At 40.3% G+C, this 19953-nt stretch overlaps 1 protein-coding gene across 1 annotated transcript in view; it reads left to right on the top strand.

Annotated features, from left to right (window-relative positions):
- LOC133577912 (netrin receptor UNC5D-like) overlaps nucleotides 1-19953 on the top strand; it is a 771105-nt gene that overhangs the window by 284080 nt on the left and 467072 nt on the right. The gene's annotated exons all lie outside the window — the stretch shown is intronic.

Raw genomic sequence — 19953 nt, 5'->3', positions numbered from 1 at the left:
TCATGATGAAAAATGAATGATCGAATACTGTATTTTACGGGCTGTAGAGCGTTTTTTTTAAGCCGCACCCACTAAATTTTAGACAAAATAAATGTGTTTACATATATTAGCCGCACCGGACTGTAAGCCGCAGATATATACCTGTACGAAAGATTTTGTATACGTTTATTTACATTCCTGGTACACGGCAGTAGAACGGCTGATCAAACAAAACAGAAGTCAGCCACATGGACCCACTAGATGCGGAAGCTAGCTCTCCAAGCAACTAAACCAGGGGTGTTCAAACCCCCGAACCGCCGGTATCTTCAATTTGGCCCGCGAGATGACGGCACGAGTTTCACTTAAGTAAATAACCTGACTATGCAGGATGTTTTCATATTAAATTAAAAAAAAACAGGATCACCTTATCCACCATCTTGTGGATAATGTGAGAAACTTAAGTCAGAGTCCATGATGTGTAATTTTTTGACATCGCAAGCACGGCATTCACTCATATGACCCAATCCAGACAACCTTCTCTAGTCATCATGCAGAAAAAAAAATTCAACCAGCACAAAAAGTCACACATAACACAAGCTGCTTACTGGATATTATTAAAATCACCAAATTCAAAATTACACCCTTAAATTCATTGCAAGGCATTATTAGGAAAATGCAATATATATTTTGTGTGTGTATATATATATATATATATATATATATATATATATATATATATATATATATATACAGGTAAAAGCCAGTAAATTAGAATATTTTGAAAAACTTGATTTATTTCAGTAATTGCATTCAAAAGGTGTAACTTGTACATTATATTTATTCATTGCACACAGACTGATGCATTCAAATGTTTATTTCATTTAATTTTGATGATTTGAAGTGGCAACAAATGAAAATCCAAAATTCCGTGTGTCACAAAATTAGAATATTACTTAAGGCTAATACAAAAAAGGGATTTTTAGAAATGTTGGCCAACTGAAAAGTATGAAAATGAAAAATATGAGCATGTACAATACTCAATACTTGGTTGGAGCTCCTTTTGCCTCAATTACTGCGTTAATGCGGCGTGGCATGGAGTCGATGAGTTTCTGGCACTGCTCAGGTGTTATGAGAGCCCAGGTTGCTCTGATAGTGGCCTTCAACTCTTCTGCGTTTTTGGGTCTGGCATTCTGCATCTTCCTTTTCACAATACCCCACAGATTTTCTATGGGGCTAAGGTCAGGGGAGTTGGCGGGCCAATTTAGAACAGAAATACCATGGTCCCTAAACCAGGCACGGGTAGATTTTGCGCTGTGTGCAGGCGCCAAGTCCTGTTGGAACTTGAAATCTCCATCTCCATAGAGCAGGTCAGCAGCAGGAAGCATGAAGTGCTCTAAAACTTGCTGGTAGACGGCTGCGTTGACCCTGGATCTCAGGAAACAGAGTGGACCGACACCAGCTGGACTGCTGCTGAGTGGTCCAAAGTCATGTTTTCTGACGAAAGCAAATTTTGCATTTCCTTTGGAAATCGAGGTCCCAGAGTCTGGAGGAAGACAGGAGAGGCACAGGATCCACGTTGCCTGAAGTCTAGTGTAAAGTTTCCACCATCAGTGATGGTTTGGGGTGCCATGTCATCTGCTGGTGTCGGTCCAGTGCCAGAAACTCATCGACTCCATGCCACGCCGCATTAACGCAGTAATTGAGGCAAAAGGAGCTCCAACCAAGTATTGAGTATTGTACATGCTCATATTTTTCATTTTCATACTTTTCAGTTGGCCAACATTTCTAAAAATCCCTTTTTTGTATTAGCCTTAAGTAATATTCTAATTTTGTGACACACGGAATTTTGGATTTTCATTTGTTGCCACTTCAAATCATCAAAATTAAATGAAATAAACATTTGAATGCATCAGTCTGTGTGCAATGAATAAGTATAATGTACAAGTTACACCTTTTGAATGCAATTACTGAAATAAATCAAGTTTTTCAAAATATTCTAATTTACTGGCTTTTACCTGTATATGTATATATATATATATATATGTACATGTGCATATATATATATATATATATATATATATATGTATATGTGCATATATATTTGTATATGTATATATGTATGTATATACAGTATATGTGTATATATGTATGTATATATGTATGTATATACAGTATATGCGTATATATGTATATATATATATATATATATATATTTATATATATACTATATATATATATATATATATATATATATATATATATATATATATACAAAAAATGTTTTTTAATTTGATAAAAGTAAAAAAATGGGACAAATATTACATAAATACATTATAATGAAAGTGAAACACAATTTTCGTTGTTATCTTCTTATTGAGCAACCTGCATTAACATTGATTAGAGTTTATGAATTAAAAGTCAATTAAAAAGAACAGCCAAAAGGTATCGGCGTCTCCCCCTGGCGTGAACCACACTGCACATCACTGCTGAGGTTGCACATTTTGACCCTTGTATACACAAGCAGGCTGAATGTTTTGAGTACAGTCTTTCAAACCTGATTTATGCTCCTGTGTCCGTCCGCTACACCGACTCGCTCCATGGCGTGACGTGCACCTCCAAGAAATATTTGAATTACAGCGGTGCTCCAGATTGGAGGCGGAGTTTATATTACTCATTCTGAGAGCGTGCAGCCTTGTCTGATTTTGGATCAACATTTGCAATAAAAAACACTTTTGTTTTGATTAGTTTCAGCTTCAATAACACTCTTTATCTCTTTAATGACCGTATTTTCCGGACTAAAGAGCGCACTAGTTTATAAGCCGCACCCACAAAATGTTACTCAGAAAAATATTTTTACACATATTAGCCGCAGATATACAGTGTGAAATTAGTTATTTACACAGAAATATTCTAAAAATGTTTATTTACATACATTAATTGTTTTCCAAACGGTGGCAGTAAAACGGCTGATCAAACAAAACAGAAGTCATCGTCATGGACCCATTAGCTGGGGAAACTAGCTCTCCAATCAGCTAAACACTCAATAAGTCCACGGTGACGTTTTTGGTGAACTTACAAAACTGGAACAATACAAACAGAATGCAAATGTAAGTTAATAATACTACCACAGTAAACCTGTGAGCCTATTAGCTAATGCTAACGACGCTAGCTTCACTACATTACATTGCTCATGGGACGGTTAAGTAAGTATTAATGGTTTTAGTTATATTGTAAAACCTGCAAACGTTGCTTGGAGCGATGAATGAAGGACCGAGACGAGTAGAAACGCTATAGAAGACGAAATGGCACTTGTGCTTCAGGTTTGAAGCCGGCGTGGCACATTTGGGAGAGTGGCCGTGCCAGTAACCTGAGGGTTCCTGGTTCGATCACCACCCACTACCAACCTCGTCACGTCCGTTGTGTCCTTGAGCAAGACACTTCACCCTTGCTCCTGATGGGTCGTGGTTAGGGCCTTGCATGGCAGCTCCCGCCATCAGTGTGTGAAAGTGTGTGTGAATGAGGAAATAGTGTCAATGCGCTTTGAGTACCTTTGAAGGTAGAAAAGCGCTATTTGAGTTTACTAAATAAATAGAAATTCTGTAGACAGTTACCAACTTTTTCAAAAGATGGCGCCATAGCACAAACAATAACACTCCTTTTAATTGTCTGTTGAAAACCGTTATGGCCGTTAGCGAAAAAAAATCCATAAATTAGCCGCAGGACACGAAGCGTTGGGGAAAAAAAATAGCAACTTATAGTCCAAAATTTACGTCGCCATCCTTTTTCTGTTGACGAAGAACGCTAACTGGCGAAATGGTCAAGGAGCTGAAAAAGTGACTGTAGAAGTCGCTGTCTTGCGGTTCCACAGATATGTACGTCAAAGTATCCAAGCATATCGAGTTGACAACAGGTTTAATGTTTTTCAACACAACCATCAAATAATATACTTTCTTATAGGACTTTCCAGTCTCTCTCCAAACTTCCTCCACTGTTAAAAACAACAGATGGTTAGCTTAAAGGCCGACTGAAACCCACTACTACCGACCACGCAGTCTGATAGTTTATATATCAATGATGAAATCTTAACATTGCAACACATGCCAATACGGCCGGGTTAGCTTACTAAAGTGCAATTTTAAATTTTGTGCCGAAATATCCTGCTGAAAACGTCTCGGTATGATGACGCCTGCGCGTGACGTCACGGATTGCAGAGGACATTTTGGGACAGCATGGTGGGCAGCTATTAAGTTGTCTGTTTTCATCGCAAAATTCCACAGTATTCTGGACATCTGTGTTGGTGAATCTTTTGCAATTTGTTCAATGAACAATGGAGACAGCAAAGAAGAAAGCTGTAGGTGGGAAGCGGTGTATTGCGGCCGGCTGCACCAACACAAACACAGCCGGTGTTTCAATGTTTACATTCCCGGAAGATGACAGTCAAGCTTTACCATTGGCCTGTGGAGAACTGGGACAACAGAGACTCTTACCAGGAGGACTTTGAGTTGGATACGCAGACGTGGTACCGTGAGTACGCATGCAGCTGCGGCTTCCAAACATTTGATCGCTTGCCCGTACGTGCGTGCCGCTATGTGCATGTCACGTACGTAACTTTGGGGACTTTGGGGAAATATATGTACTGTATGAACTTTGGGGAGGTGAACGGTACTTTGGGCTGTGGGATTGAGTGTGTTGTGCAGGTGTTTGAGTTGTATTGGCGGGTTGTATGGACGGGAGGGGGGAGGTGTTTGTTATGCGGGATTAATTTGTGGCATAATAAATATAAGCCTGGTTGTGTTGTGGCTAATAGAGTATATATATGTCTTGTGTTTATTTACTGTTTTAGTCATTCCCAGCTGAAAATCAGGTCCCACCCGCCTCTCACAGCATCTTCCCTATCTGAATCGCTCCCACTGCCCTCGAGTCCTTCACTCTCACTTTCCTCATCCACGAATCTTTCATCCTCGCTCAAATTAATGGGGAAATCGTCGCTTTCTCGGTCCGAATTGCTCTCGCTGCTGGTGGCCATGACTGTAAACTATGTGCAGATGTGAGGAGCTCCACAACCTGTGACGTCACGCTACTCGTCTGCTACTTCCGGTACAGGCAAGGCTTTTTTTATCAGCGACCAAAAGTTGCGAACTTTATCGCCGATGTTCTCTACTAAATCCTTTCAGCAAAAATATAGTAATATCGCGAATTGATCAAGTATGACACATAGAATGGACCTGCTATCCCCGTTTAAATAAGAAAATCGCATTTCAGTAGGCCTTTAACACGTACCACCTGTGCAATCTAATCACCTGCCAGCTGTGTCTCGCCGTCAGCACATGCCACGCCTCCGTCTGATGGCGCTCTGTTTTCAGCACCATGGACAGAGGCGGTGACCTTTACTCCTGCAAGCGCGCTGATCACAATCCCTTTCCACAGTGACCCTTTGTAGTTTTTCTTCAAGGTCTCCATGTTTCTCAGGGACTAAATCATTCCCTTTAACAAAGACCACTTGCAGAAGTTTTTGCACCCAAAAGAAGTCGAACGCGGGACGCAAACGAATCGTCTCCCCGCGTTAAGACGGATGCCCTCGGGGGTGGTTCAGCGCGTTGGCGGCCTGGATGTATGCCGTCTGCCGCGCGGAGGCTGATATTTGCGATGAGACGATAGCGGAGACGCAGACAAGTCCATTTGTTTGGGTATTAGTGCGGGACACTGTAAAGCCTGATGGATGCAGTCATTAGCGCGGCTGGGCTGCGAGCTTGCTGCCCGGGAGCCGTTTAATCTTGATAGAAGACGCGGAGGAGGACCTGGAAAAGGTGGTGAAGACGTCCCTGTCAGTCCGCATCAGGACTGCCGGCGGCCGATGGTATCCAAACACACGGACGTGAATAAAGACAAAGTGTTTGGGGGCACTTGAGGGAGGAGGATTGATCCGGATGCTTGCTGACACGGCCTCCTAAAGCAGATAAATATGAAATATGAGCGCTTTCAGCGGCGCTTAGCCTCGCCGTATAAGTCCATTAGTCACGGCGAGCGGCAGTCAAACGGTGATTGCGCGTGATGGTCTTAACGAGCGTCCGACAGCTCGTTAAATGGATCCTTTGGGGTCGGCCAACGCCCGAATGAGCCGCGTGGCCTGCTTCTGTCCTCCGTGTTGCTGGTGCCGCTAAGCAGGGGGCGAGACAAGCTCTGCTGACAGCTTGGGCTGGATGGCAATAAAACGCGAGTCATTGCTTTGTAAACCGATGTAAAAAGGAGCAGACTTCAACGCCGTAGGCTAAAAAAAAAAAAAGGTCAAAAAGTTTGCTGCAGTCAGATTCTTTTCCGGACGTTGGTGGAACTTTCAAAGAGCCGACACCGAAGAAGTTTTCTTGGGGGTCGTCTTCTTCCATGTCCGGTTTTCTCTGCCCTATTTCAGCTATCCCTTTCCTCTCGAAGGCTTGTGCCAACTTCTTCGGCAAGCAGCGGTCCAGCTAGACGACGGAACAGCGCTTGTACTTCCGGTTTAAAGCACTAAACCAGGGGTCCCTAAACTACGGCCCGCGGGTAGTCCCGAGTAAAAAAAAATAAAAAGTTCATTTATTCATTTTATTTTTTTATTATTATTTTTTTAATCTGTCCTGTCTCGCTCATCCATCAATCAATTTTCTACCGCTTGTTACTGTGTCCAAATTCCCGTCCGCGGGTAGTCCTGTGTAAAAAAACAAAAAATTGTATTAATTTTTTTAAATTAAATTAAAAAATTTTTATTATTATTTATTTGTTTAATCTGTCCTTTCTCGCTCATCCATCAATCCATTTTCTACTGCTTGTTACTGTTTCCAAAATCCCGTCCGCGGGTAGTCCTGTGTAAAAAAACAAAAAATTTTTTTTCCATCCATCCATTTTCTACCGCTTATTCCCTTTGGGGTCACGGGGGGCGCTGGAGCCTATCTCAGCTACAATCGGGCGGAAGGCGGGGTACACCCTGGACAAGTCGCCACCTCATCGCAGAAAAATTTTTATTTTATTTTTTTTAATTAAATAAAAAAAAAAATATTATTATTTATTTGTTTAATCTGTCCTTTCTCGCTCATCCATCAATCCATTTTCTACTGCTTGTTACTGTTTCCAAAATCCCGTCCGCGGGTAGTCCTCAGTAAGAAAAACAAAAAATTGTATTTATTTTTTTAAATTAAATTAAAAAATGTTTCCTCCTCCGCGTCTTATTTTTTTATTAATACCGGTAATTTTTTATTAATACCGGTAATTTGTTTAATCTGTCCTTTCTCGGTCATCCATCACACCATTTTCTACCGCCGGTTACTGAGTCCAAAATCCGGCACGATGGTAGTCCCGAGTAAAAAAAAAAAAAAGTATTTTATATTTTTTTATTTTTAGTTTTAATTACCGGTATTAATTGTTTAATCTGTCCTTTCTCGCTCATCCATCAATTCATTTTCTACCGCTTGTTACTGTGTCCAAAATCCCGTTCGCGGGTAGTCCTGAGTAAAAAAACAAAAAATTGTATTTATTTTTTTAAATTAAATTAAAAAAAATGTATTATTATTTATTTGTTTAATCTGTCCCTTCTCGGTCATCCATCACTCCATTTTCTACCGCCGGTTACTGAGTCCAAAATCCGGCACGAGTGTAGTCCCGAGTAAAAAAAATAAAAAGTATTTAAAATGTTTTAATTTTTAGTTTTAATTACCGGTATTAATTGTTTAATCTGTCCTTTCTTGCTAATCCATTAATCCATTTTCTACCGCTTGTTACTGTGTCCAAAATCCGGCCCACGGGTAGTCCTGAGTAAAAAAAACAAAATATCTTTTGTATTTTTTTACATTTTATTTTATTTTTTTATTTTTTATTTTTATTTTTTAATCTATCCTTTCTCGATCATCCATCAATCCATTTTCTACCGCCGGTTACTGGGTCCATAATCCGGCACGAGGGTAGTCCCGAGTAAAAAAACGAAATCTTTTTTTTATTTGTATTTTTATTTTATTTATTTGTTTTTTTAATCCGTCCTGTCTCGCTCATCCATCAATCCATTTTCTACCGCCGGTTACTGGGTAAAAAAAAAAAAAATATATATATATATATATATATATTTTTTTTTTCTCTTTTAATTTTAGTTTTAGTTTTAATAACCGGTATTAATTGTTTAATCTGTCCTTTCTTGCTAATCCATCAATCCATTTTCAACCGCTTGTCACTGTGTCCAAAATCCGGCCCACGGGTAGTCCTGAGTAAAAAAAACAAAATATTTTTTGTATTTTTTTAAATTTTATTTTCCATCCATTTTCTACCGCTTATTCCCTTCGGGGTCGCGGGGGGGCACTGGAGCCTATCTCAGCTACAATCTTTTTTTTTTTTTTTAAATTATTATTACTTTTTTTAATCTGTCCTTTCTCGTTCATCTATCAATCCATTTTCTACTGCCGGTTACTGGGTCCAAAATCCGGCCTGAGGCTAGTCCCGAGTAAAAAAAAACAAAATCTTTGTTTTATTTTTATTTTTATTTTATTTATTTATTTATTTTTTTTAATCCGTCTTTTCTCGCTCATCCATCAATCCATTTTCTACCGCTTGCTACTGGGTCCGAAATCCAGCCCGCGGGTAGTCCCGAGTAAAAAAAATAATAAATAAATTGAAAAAATATATTTTTTATTTTTTAGTTTTAGTTTTAATTATCGGTATTAATTGTTTAATCTGTCCTTTCTTGCTCATCCATCAATCCAATTTCTACCGCCTGTTACTGGGTCCAATATCCGACCCGCGAGTAGTCCCGAGTAAAAAAATATATATATATTTTTTTTAATTTTTTTTTATTCATATAGCCCTAAATCACAAGTGTTTCAAAGGGCTGCACAAGCCACAACGACATCCTCGGCTCAGATCTCACATCAGGGTAAGAAAAAACTCAACCCAATGGGATACAATGAGAAACCTACCGTATTTTTCGGAGTATAAGTCGCACCGGAGTATAAGTCGCACCTGCCGAAAATGCATAATAAAGAAGGGAAAAACATATATAAGTCGCACTGGCCAAACTATGAAAAAAACTGCGACTTATAGTCCGAAAAATACGGTAATTACCAGTATTATTTTTTTAATCTGTCCTTTCTCGCTCATCCATCAATCCATTTTCTACCACTTGTTACTGGGTCCAAAATCCGGCCCACGGGTAGTCCCGACTAAAAAAATAAAAAAATAAAATGTATTTTATATTTCTTTATTTTTATTTTTAATTACTGGTATTAATTGTTTAATCCGTCCTTTCTTGCTCCTTTCTGCTGCAAACGGCAGAGCGACTGCCGGCCCGACATTGCGGCGTCCCCGACAGCTGAAGGCAGACGTAAATAAAACCAAAAGGAACGGTCGTGTCAGGAAGAAGGTGAAGTGGAAGATAGATGCGTGTGAGCAAAACCGACTCTGGGAAATTTGTGCTGCACCCCGTTTGAAAAGTAGTCGCTACAATGATGAGTAAAACTATAGAAGAGGTGGGCGACTGGTTACCCCAATGTGAAATACTTTTTGTAACTTATAATGTTTTAAATAACTAAATTAGACACAGACTATACTTTCTTGTTCTGGCTTCATAAGAGTTATATTATTTGTGTTATGCGTGCAGCCTTGTCCGATTTTGGATCAACATTTGCAATAAAAAATACTTTGTTTTGATTACTTTCAGCTGCAATAACACTCTTTATCTCTTTAATGACCGTATTTTCCGGACTATAGAGCACACTAGTTTATAAGCCGCACCCACAAAATTTGACTCTGGAAAAATTATTTTACATATATTAGCCGCACCGCAGATATATACAGTGCGAAATGAGTTATTTACATATAAACTTTTAAGACCATTCTTAAAACCCATTTTTATTCACTGGCTTTTAACCCTGCATGAGACTTTAAACTGTTTTTAATTTTTTAAACTGCTTTTTATCTAACAAATTGTTCTTAGGGTGATTTGTATTTGCTTTTTCAATGTGTATTTTACTTCTGTTTTAAATGTTATTTTTTAGTCTGTCCTTTGCCTCTATTTTATTTGTGGTGTACAGCCCTTTGTTCTTAAACTGTGGTTGTTTTTAAAGGGCTTTATAAATGAAGTTGGTATGGTATGGTATAAAGATTCTGTAAATGTTTATTTACATACCTTAATTGTTATTGGCAGTAAAATGACCGATCAAACAAAACAGAAGTCATCGTCGTGGACCCACTAGCTGGGGAAGCTTGCTCTCCAATCAGCTAAACACTCAGTAAGTCCACGGTGACGTTTTGGTGAATTTACAAAACCGGAACAATACAAACAAAATGCAAATGTAAGTTAATAATACCAACACAGTAAACGTGTGAGCGTATTATTAGCTAATGCTAACGACGCAAGCTTCACTACATTACATTGCTCATGGGACAGTTAAGTAAGTATTAATAGTTGTAGTTATATTGTAAAACTTGCAAACGATGAATGAAGAACATATACGAGTAGAAACGCTGTAGATGACGGAATGGCACTTGTACTTCCGGTTTGAAGCACTAAATAAAAAAGGAAATACTGTAGATAGTTACCCAACTTTTTCAAAAGATGGCGCCACAGCACAAACAATAACACTCCCTTTTAATTGTCTGTTGAAAACCGTTTGTTGAATTCTAGCCATTATGGCAGTTAACAAAGAAAAATCCCCAAATTAGCCGCAGGACACAAAGCGTAGGAAAAATGAGTGACTTATAGTCCGGAATTTACGGTGCTATACATTTTCTGTTGACGAACGACGCTAACCAGCGAAATAGTCAAGCACAGTCTTGGTTGTCACACGCTCAACCTTGACTGAAAAAGTTGCCCTTTGTAGTTTTTCTTCAAGGTCTCCATGTTTCTCAGGGACTAAATCATTCCCTTTAACAAAGACCACTTGCAGAAGTTTATGCACCCAAATGAATTCGAACGCGCTTCATTCTTCGACGCTAACGAATAGTCTCCACCCGTTAAGACGGATATATTATATGTATTTGTGTGTTTCAATTATGTTTATCCTCTTCCATTTTAAATTGTTAACATTTTAGAATGTTTTTGAATTCCGTACATACAAATTGGGCAATCACTTCCTTCCACTTCGGGTTAATGCGACATCGCGCTAGTTCACATCTTAGTTGTTTAGGCAGTAATGTGTTTGTACAAGTTTAGATTGGGGTACAACCAGGGGTATCAAAAAATAGATTTTCAAATGAATGCCAATTCTTATTTGTAGCGATTCTTAATCAATTAAAAAAAAATTCTAAAATAATTTATTTGTATTTAATTTTAGTTTTAGTTTTTTCTCATCTGTCTTTTTCAGCCTCTCAGGCAAATCATATTGTTGATGTAGTTGTTCATATATACTTTAGAAAAGATAAGTGAATTCTTCTCTTGCTGCCTTATTTGTATTTGACTTTATTAAATGTTTGGGTAGAATTATATTAAACAAAACTTGTTTCTTTTAAGTAATATACAAATGTATCACAGCTGTTTATCTATTTCATGGAGGAATGTAGTTAATCATAGAAGTGGCATCCAATGTTATTAAAAAGTAAGGATTTTGAATCGAGAATCGATTCTGAATCGAATCGAATTGTGTGGTGCCCAAAAATTCACAGCCCTACGTACGTTTCTTAACGGGGGAAGACGTTAATGTCTCTTGTTTTCATGTTATGTTTCATGTTTCATGCTAACGCTAGCTGATCCATAATTTTATCAACTTTTACTTTTTAAACCAAAGACCTATTTCTCTCAAAAGTTGTCCACAAATCTGTCTAAATCTTTGTTAGTGAGCATTTCTTTTTTGCCAAGATAATCCATCCCACCTCACAGGTGTGGTTGATCAAACAGCATGATTATTGCACAGGTGTGCCTTGGACTGCCCACGTTAAAAGGCCACTGTGAAATGTGAAGTTTTAGAGCGCAGTTGGCATGCTAAGTGCAGGAATGTCCACCAGAGCTGTTGCCCGTGAATTGAATGTTCATTTCTTCACCATAAGCCATCTCCAAAGGCATTTCAGAGAAATTGGCAGTACATCCAACCGGCCTCACAATGGCAGACCAGCCCTGGACCTTCACATCCAGCAGGTGCACCACCATGATTATCTGAGACCAGCCACCCGGACAGCTTCTGCAACAATTGGTTTGCATAACCAATGAATTTCTGCACAAACTGTGTGAAACCTTCTCAGGGAAGCTCATCGTCCTCATCGGGGTCTCGACCGTAACCGACTTGAGTGGGCAAATGCTCACATTCGATGGTGTCTGGCATGTTAAAGAGGTGTTCTCTTCACGTATGAATCCCGGTTTTCACTGTTCAGGGCAGATGGCAGACAGCTTGTGTGTCGTCGTGTGGGAGTTGCTGAGGTCAACGTTGTAAATCGTGGTGGGGGTGGGCATATGTTATGCACAACGAACGCAAGTGCATTTTATTGATGGCATCATGAATGCACAGAGATACCGTGACGAGATCCTCAGGCCCATTATTGTGCCGTTCACCCAAGATCATCCCCTCATGTTGCAGCTTGACAATGCATGGCCCCATGTTGCAAAGGATCTGTACAAAATTGTGGATTGACGTATAGGACAGCACGTTCCAGTTCCTGCCAATATCCAGCAACTTGGCAAAGCCATTGCAGAGGAGTGGACAAACATTCCACAGGCCATAATCAACAACCTAACCTGTGCAATAATCATGCTGTTTAACCAGCATCTTGATATGCCACACCTGCGAGCTGGGATCTTGGCAAAGAAGAAATGCTCACTAACACAGCTTTAGACAGATTTGTGAACAAGGGAGGAATAGGTATTGTGTGTGTATAGTAAAAGTTCTACATCTTTGAGATCAATTCGTAAAAAATGGGAACGAAAACAAAAGTGTTGCGTTTATATTTCTGTTCAGTATAATACGGTAACACTAACCATCGGGAGTTTTACAGCGGTTACAGTTACTACTGTTTATTTGTAGTACAAACGCCCGGAGCTGGTGAAACCGATCCAAACGGGGACGACTCTTGCAGCCCGTAATTATTGAGGCCGGGAAACTTATCAAGTTAATTTTTTATTTATTGTTCAACTAAGTGTAAAAAATGGTAAAAAATCCACAAATTAGCCGCAACATTGTATGAAGCGTAGGGTTGAAAGCTTGGGGAAAAAAGTAGTGTCTTTCAGTAGTGTTGTTTCGGTTCCTGACAGATCTCCCTGTCCTTTCTCTGCAGTTTAGCGCAGTGTACACTTCCTTCACCGGGTTACCAAAGTAATGTAATCATGATTTTATTCTGCACCAATTCTACTTAGTGATGGAATCCGACATTTTACCAAGTCATTCCACCCAGATTCTTTATTTCTATGGGCTGTGTAATTTAAATGATACTTGGGAAACAGAAGAAATAGTTGACTGATTGAAAAATGTATCAAATATGTATTAGAAAAGAGTGAATCAAGGCCAATGCAATGTCAGTGCTGCAGAGAAACAGAAGACCGGCACTCGAGGAGAACGGCAAGTTTCCCTGGGTTTCGATTTGCTTGTAATCGTGTTTTACGCCATCCAAGCGGGGGTGGGTTACGCCTCCTTTGAACCTTTGCCGGTGTGCAATCATTTTGAAATGATATGAGCCAAACAGTGCCGAGCATTCTAACTCGATAAGACTCCTCAGGTGCTGAGAATCTGCTTCCTTTGATCTAGAACAATATGAGTAATGAAAATATGTGTTTGCGCGCGTCTAAGTACGAGGAGCAGGCCAGACTCCAGGCCTGTTGTGTGTTTGAGTCAGCAGTCGGTAAGAGAGACTTCACAATGCTAACTTCATGGGAATTTCCATACTTGAACACAAGCATCAGGAACCAACGTGTCACATGACCAGGAAAAAGAACCCGAACCGTCTTCCAGTTGGGCTAAAATTTCAAAAGCTAAAGTATTTCGGTGGAAGACATAGCCTTAACCGAGACTTAAGATCAGAAACCCCCAAAAAGGACAGAGAAAACACAACATTTCCACTCAAAGCCTTTTTTTTATAAAGCTATAGATTATTTTAACAATCAGGTCATTTATCAATGAGTTTGTTCGATTCATTTGTGTTGTTTAATATTGTTTGGGAAATGACCAACATTCAATGGTCACCTCAACGTCAGAACCCAACATTGATTAAACATCGTCAAAAAAACATGTTCCAACACTAGGTCTGAGTTGCTCAATGTCAGGACCTAATTCGACAAGTTCTTAAAGGCCTACTGAAATGCGATTTTCTTATTTAAACGAGGTAGCAGGTCCATTCTATGTGTCACACTTGATCATTTCGCGATATTGCCATATTTTTGCTGAAAGGATTTAGTAGAGAACATCGACGATAAAAAAGCCTTGCCTGTATCGGAAGTAGCAGACGAGTAGCGTTACGTCACAGGTTGTGGAGCTCTTTACATCTGCACATTGTTTACAATCATGGCCACCAGCAGCGAGAGCGATTCGGACCGAGAAAGCGACGATTTCCCCATTAATTTGAGTGAGGATGAAAAATTTGTGGATAAGGAAAGGGAGAGTGAAGGACCAGAGGGCAGTGGGAGCGATTCAGATAGGGAAGATGCTGTGAGAGGCGGGTGGGACCTGATATTCAGCTGGGAATGACTAAAACAGTAAATAAACACACTATTAGCCACAACACAACCAGACTTATATTTAATATGCCACAAATTAATCCCGCATAACAATCACCTCCCCCCTCCCGTCCATATAACCCGCCAATACAACTCAAACACCTGCACAACACACTCAATCCCACAGCCCAAAGTACCGTTCACCTCCCCAAAGTTCATACAGCACATATATTTCCCCAAAGTCCCCAAAGTTACGTACGTGACATGCACATAGCGGCACGCACGTACGGGCAAGCGATCAAATGTTTGGAAGCCGCAGCTGCATGCGTACTCACGGTACCGTGTCTGCGTATCCAACTCAAAGTCCTCCTGGTAAGAGTCTCTGTTGTCCCAGTTCTCCACAGGCCAATGGTAAAGCTTGACTGTCATCTTTCGGGAATGTAAACAATGAAACACCGGCTGTGTTTGTGTTGCTGCAGTCGCCCGCAATACACCGCTTCCCACCTACAGCTTTCTTCTTTGCTGTCTCCATTGTTCTTTGAACAAATTGCAAAAGATTCACCAACACAGATGTCCAGAATACTGTGGAATTTTGCGATGAAAACAGACGACTTAATAGCTGGCCACCATGCTGTCCCAAAATGTCCTCCACAATCCGTGACGTCACGCGCTGACGTCATCATACCGAGACATTTTCAGCAGGATATTTCGCGCAAAATTTAAAATTGCACTTTAGTAAGCTAACCCGGCCGTATTGGCATGTGTTGCAATGTTAAGATTTCATCATTGATATATAAACTATCAGACTGCGTGGTCGGTAGTAGTGGGTAACAGTAGGCCTTTAACGTTGTTCCAATGTCTTGTGCCTGCCGGGTAGCCCTATTGTTAATATAAGCGCTAGCGCAGACTAACCTGTTTTTAGCGGCGCTGTGATCACAGCCAGCTAACTGGTTTATGCAGCTATATTGACATGTTGAGCTGCTGCATCGCCTCTGAGCTGGTGAAAGTTAATTTTAGATTATAAATCATGTCTCTTACCTGTGTAGCAGAAAGATGTTGCCATAAATCGAGAAGTTGGTCAGCGTTCATATCCAACTTAGACCCAGAGATGGCGAAAAGACACAAAAGATGCTTGTTTTCGGCTCTTATTTTTTTCATTTTTACTTGCATGAGAATTATGATTAATTCCTCATTCTTACGGGAAGATATAAACACCCCATTTGGCATCCCAGTGAGAGCCGACCTTGTACAGTAAGTGGTTGTTTTATTATGTTTATGTTTTGTATATCATGTTTAGTACTGAGTAGTGTTGTTTTTGAAGGGAAAAGTGAACGTTAAATTAATAGTATGCTTAAAATGAGCAAAATACGTAAATATCATGTTATTATGTATGTGCCTGTTACTGCATTACATATTTACTTATAGTGTGTACAGTATATAAAACGACGATGGAGGCTTTTGGATGTTTTTTAGAGCGCTTTATAGGTGGATTAGCGTTTCATAAGGCAAGGCACCATCATATCATCATGCCTTAATAGGAGTCAATCGTGAAGGGGTCGGCAACCCAAAATGTTGAAAGAGCCATATTGGACCACAAATACAAGTAATCTGTCTGGAGCTGCAAAAAATTCTAAGTCTTATATAAGTGTTATAATGATGGCAACACATGATGTAAGTGGCTAATTAGCTGTATTAGCCTACTATCAAATTGACTGTGTCGCAGGCTGACGTAAATCGTGTGGTTGGGGCGGGGGCGTGGTTGGGGGCGAGGTTAAGAGGGGAGGAGTATATTTACAACTAGAATTCACCAAGTCAAGTATTTCATATATATATATATATATATATATGTATATATATATATATATATATATATATATATATATATATATATATATATATATATATATATATATATCTATCCCCGCGACCCCGAAGGGAATAAGCGGTAGAAAATGGATGGATGGATGGATGGATGGATATATATATATATATACATATATATATATATATATATATATACATATATATATATATATATATATATATATATATATATATATATATATATATATATATATATATATACGAAATAATTGACTTTCAGTGAATTCTAGCTATAAATATATATTTATTTTATTTTATATATATATATATATATATATATATATAAATAAAATAAATACTTGAATTTCAGTGTTCATTTATTTACACATATACACACACATAACACTCATCTACTCATTGTTGAGTTAAGGGTTGAATTGTCCATCCTTGTTCTATTCTGTCATGTTCTCTATCTTTCTAACCATGCTGAACACCCTCTCTGATGATGCATTGCTGTGGGCACGCACAAAAGTGCTTTCATCAAATGCACTAGATGGCAGTATTGTCCTGTTTAAGAGTGTCACAACATTGCTGTTTACGGCAGACGAACTGCTTTACGGTAGACGTTGTTTATATTGTGGGAAAGCGGACTCAGGTCCGCATGGAGCTGGAGGGGGCGTGGCCTCCAGCTCGGCCTGAATTCCGGGAGATTTTCGGGAGGAAAGTTGTCCCGGGAGGTTTTCGGGAGAGGCGCTGAATTTCGGGAGTCTCCCGGAAAATCCGGGAGGGTTGGCAAGTATGTCCTGAGTATAAGTCGCACCAAACTATGAAAAAAACTGCGACGTATAATCCGAAAAATACGGTATGTCAGCCGCCCTCTTTTTGTCGGTAAAGATTTGGAAAGTTTACAGAGAAGTTTCTGCATGCCAAAAAGCTTAAGTATAAAAAGTCCAAATGCATAATTAAATGTAAAAAAGTGGCCTTTGGTCTGGAAGGCCAGTGAAGCGTTGCATTGTTGAGCCCCTGAAAAGCCTTTTATTCCTATACATAATTTAATTAGCTGAATAAAACATCCGCCACAATTCCCTCCCTCTTCCGATCACTCGATATGTGTTGCCTCCCTCGCCGGGCCGTCCTTGGCGCGAGAACAAAGTGCGGGCGTCAAAAGCGCGAGCCCGGCCTCCGCCATAGATCACATCTCGCACCTGACTCGGGATCACCTTATGAATCTCTGGGCGGCAGACGTGTCCTACATTCCAGTGAGAACATCCCGGCGCTTTCGGTCAGAGATCATCCGTCTCCAATCCATCTCCATCTAGTCAACGTCTCTGTTTACTCTTTGTCCTCGCATCCTCGCAATTTACTCCTCCATTCTCATTTCCCCACCATAACGCCGGCCCATAAATTGCCCCGGGGAGCCACTCTTGACCCCCCCCCCCACCCGCCTGGTGTTTTCTGCTCATTGAGACGCCTCGGCCTAAATCACTCGCCGCCTCTTTGACACCTGCGTCCCTGCGGCGCCGTTCCGACATCGTTCAAGGAGACACAGATGCAGCACACACAATGCCCCGCCGCTAATCGCTAATTAGAGGTCATTTAAAGCCGCTAAGCGCGATATTAACTCATATTTTAGCGCGTTAATTGCGCGAGGAGCCACAGGAGAGAAGCAGGTGGGCGCTTCCCGAGCCTTTGTTTGTTCGAGACAACCGCGGCGGGTAATGGAGGCGGCCTTGATCCGCCCTCGCTCGTATATTACATGTCAGCACGCCGCGACGCTAAACGGGGCGCCCCGCTTGGCAAACACGGATGACGTATCGCCCGCTTGGCGCTTGCTGTAATTGCTCGCGGGATGATTCCATGTGGACTGTTTTGAAAGGTTGGCGATTACGTGGGAGTCATCACTCCCTCAAACAATATATGACTTCTGTTTGTGTGTTTACGCGCACTTAGACGCTAACGAGACCGCCCGTGACGTTTTCGCAACTCCTGCGCTACTATCGCCAAAAACAAAAATCAATACATCTGTCATTAATTACTTGGTAAGTTAACCCTTGTGTGGTGTTCGGGTCTGTGGGACCCGTATTCATTTTTTATTAAAAGCAAAATGATACAATTAATTAATTTTTCAAACTGAGACTCACTGACTTTGGCTCATTTTCTGTGAAGAACATATATCAGAATACATATTTAATGACCACACACCATACACCCCCCCTACACATTTCTATTACATATAAAATGTCCGGGTCCATTGGACCCGGGGCGAATAGAAGTGTGGAAATTGATGTTCTGTGTACCACACGCACAAACCCACTCACACACACACAGCAGGCCTAGACAGGAGAAGGACAGAGTGTAGGTACACAGAACATCAGAGGGTCAAATGTGCGAGAAAATGAGAGCAGACAGTGTTGACAAACAATGGCGCAACCTTTGTGTGGGAACCGCAGGTGCAGAAACACAAAAGAAGAATCCCTGTGGGATGCAGAAACTGGCAGAGAAATTTTCCGTGCAACGTTCATATTGTTGTTACTCAGCCAGCGTTTGTGGGTCTGATGGACTCGTTGCATTTTGTGGCTTTTAATGCCTCACAATCAAACACTTTTATGTCAAAATACTGAACAGATGTTTATTGGGATAAGGTAAACATCTGTTAAAGGGTTAAAATCGTAGCACTGCGTCACGTTAGCTAGGATTAGCTATTGAGCTAATCCTAGCTAGCAACGATAGCATTCAAGCTGCTATCCAAAATGAACTAACGGAACTCTCTAAGCTGAATCCCCTTTATCTCTTGTCTTGTCTTATCTCTTGCCTTAGCCCAATTCTCCTTTAAGGCTAAGGCAGGGGTCAGCAACCCAAAAAGTTGAAAGAGCCATATTGGACCAAAAATCCCCCCAAAAAATCTGTCTGGGGTCGCAAAAAATGTAAAGTCTTATATTAGTGTTATAATGAAGACAACAGATGATAAAAGTGTCTATAATAGCTATATTAGACTACATGTTTTGAAAGGTTGGCAGTTACGTGGGAGTCATCACTCCCTCAAACAATATATGACTTCTGTTTGTGTGTTTACGCGCACTTAGACGCTAACGAGACCGCCCGTGACGTTTTCGCAACTCCTGAGCTACTATCGCCAAAAACACGCTAAGCTAATGCCGGCGCAAAAATCAATACATCTGTCATTAATTACTTGGTAAGTTAACCCTTGTGTGGTGTTCGGGTCTGTGGGACCCGTATTCATTTTTTATTAAAAGAAAAATGATACAATTAATTAATTTTTCAAACTGAGACTCACTGACTTTGGCTCATTTTCTGTGAAGAACATATATCAGAATACATATTTAATGACCACACACCATACACCCCCCCTACACATTTCTATTACATATAAAATGTCCGGGTCCATTGGACCCGGGGCGAATAGAAGTGTGGAAATTGATGTTCTGTGTACCACACGCACAAACCCACTCACACACACACAGCAGGCCTAGACAGGAGGAGGACAGAGTGTAGGTACACAGAACATCAGAGGGTCAAATGTGCGAGAAAATGAGAGCAGACAGTGT

The sequence above is a fragment of the Nerophis lumbriciformis genome, linkage group LG39, assembly GCF_033978685.3.
Source record: "Nerophis lumbriciformis linkage group LG39, RoL_Nlum_v2.1, whole genome shotgun sequence".
Lineage (NCBI taxonomy): Eukaryota > Metazoa > Chordata > Actinopteri > Syngnathiformes > Syngnathidae > Nerophis > Nerophis lumbriciformis.
This window is presented reverse-complemented; position numbering and strand designations above follow the sequence as displayed.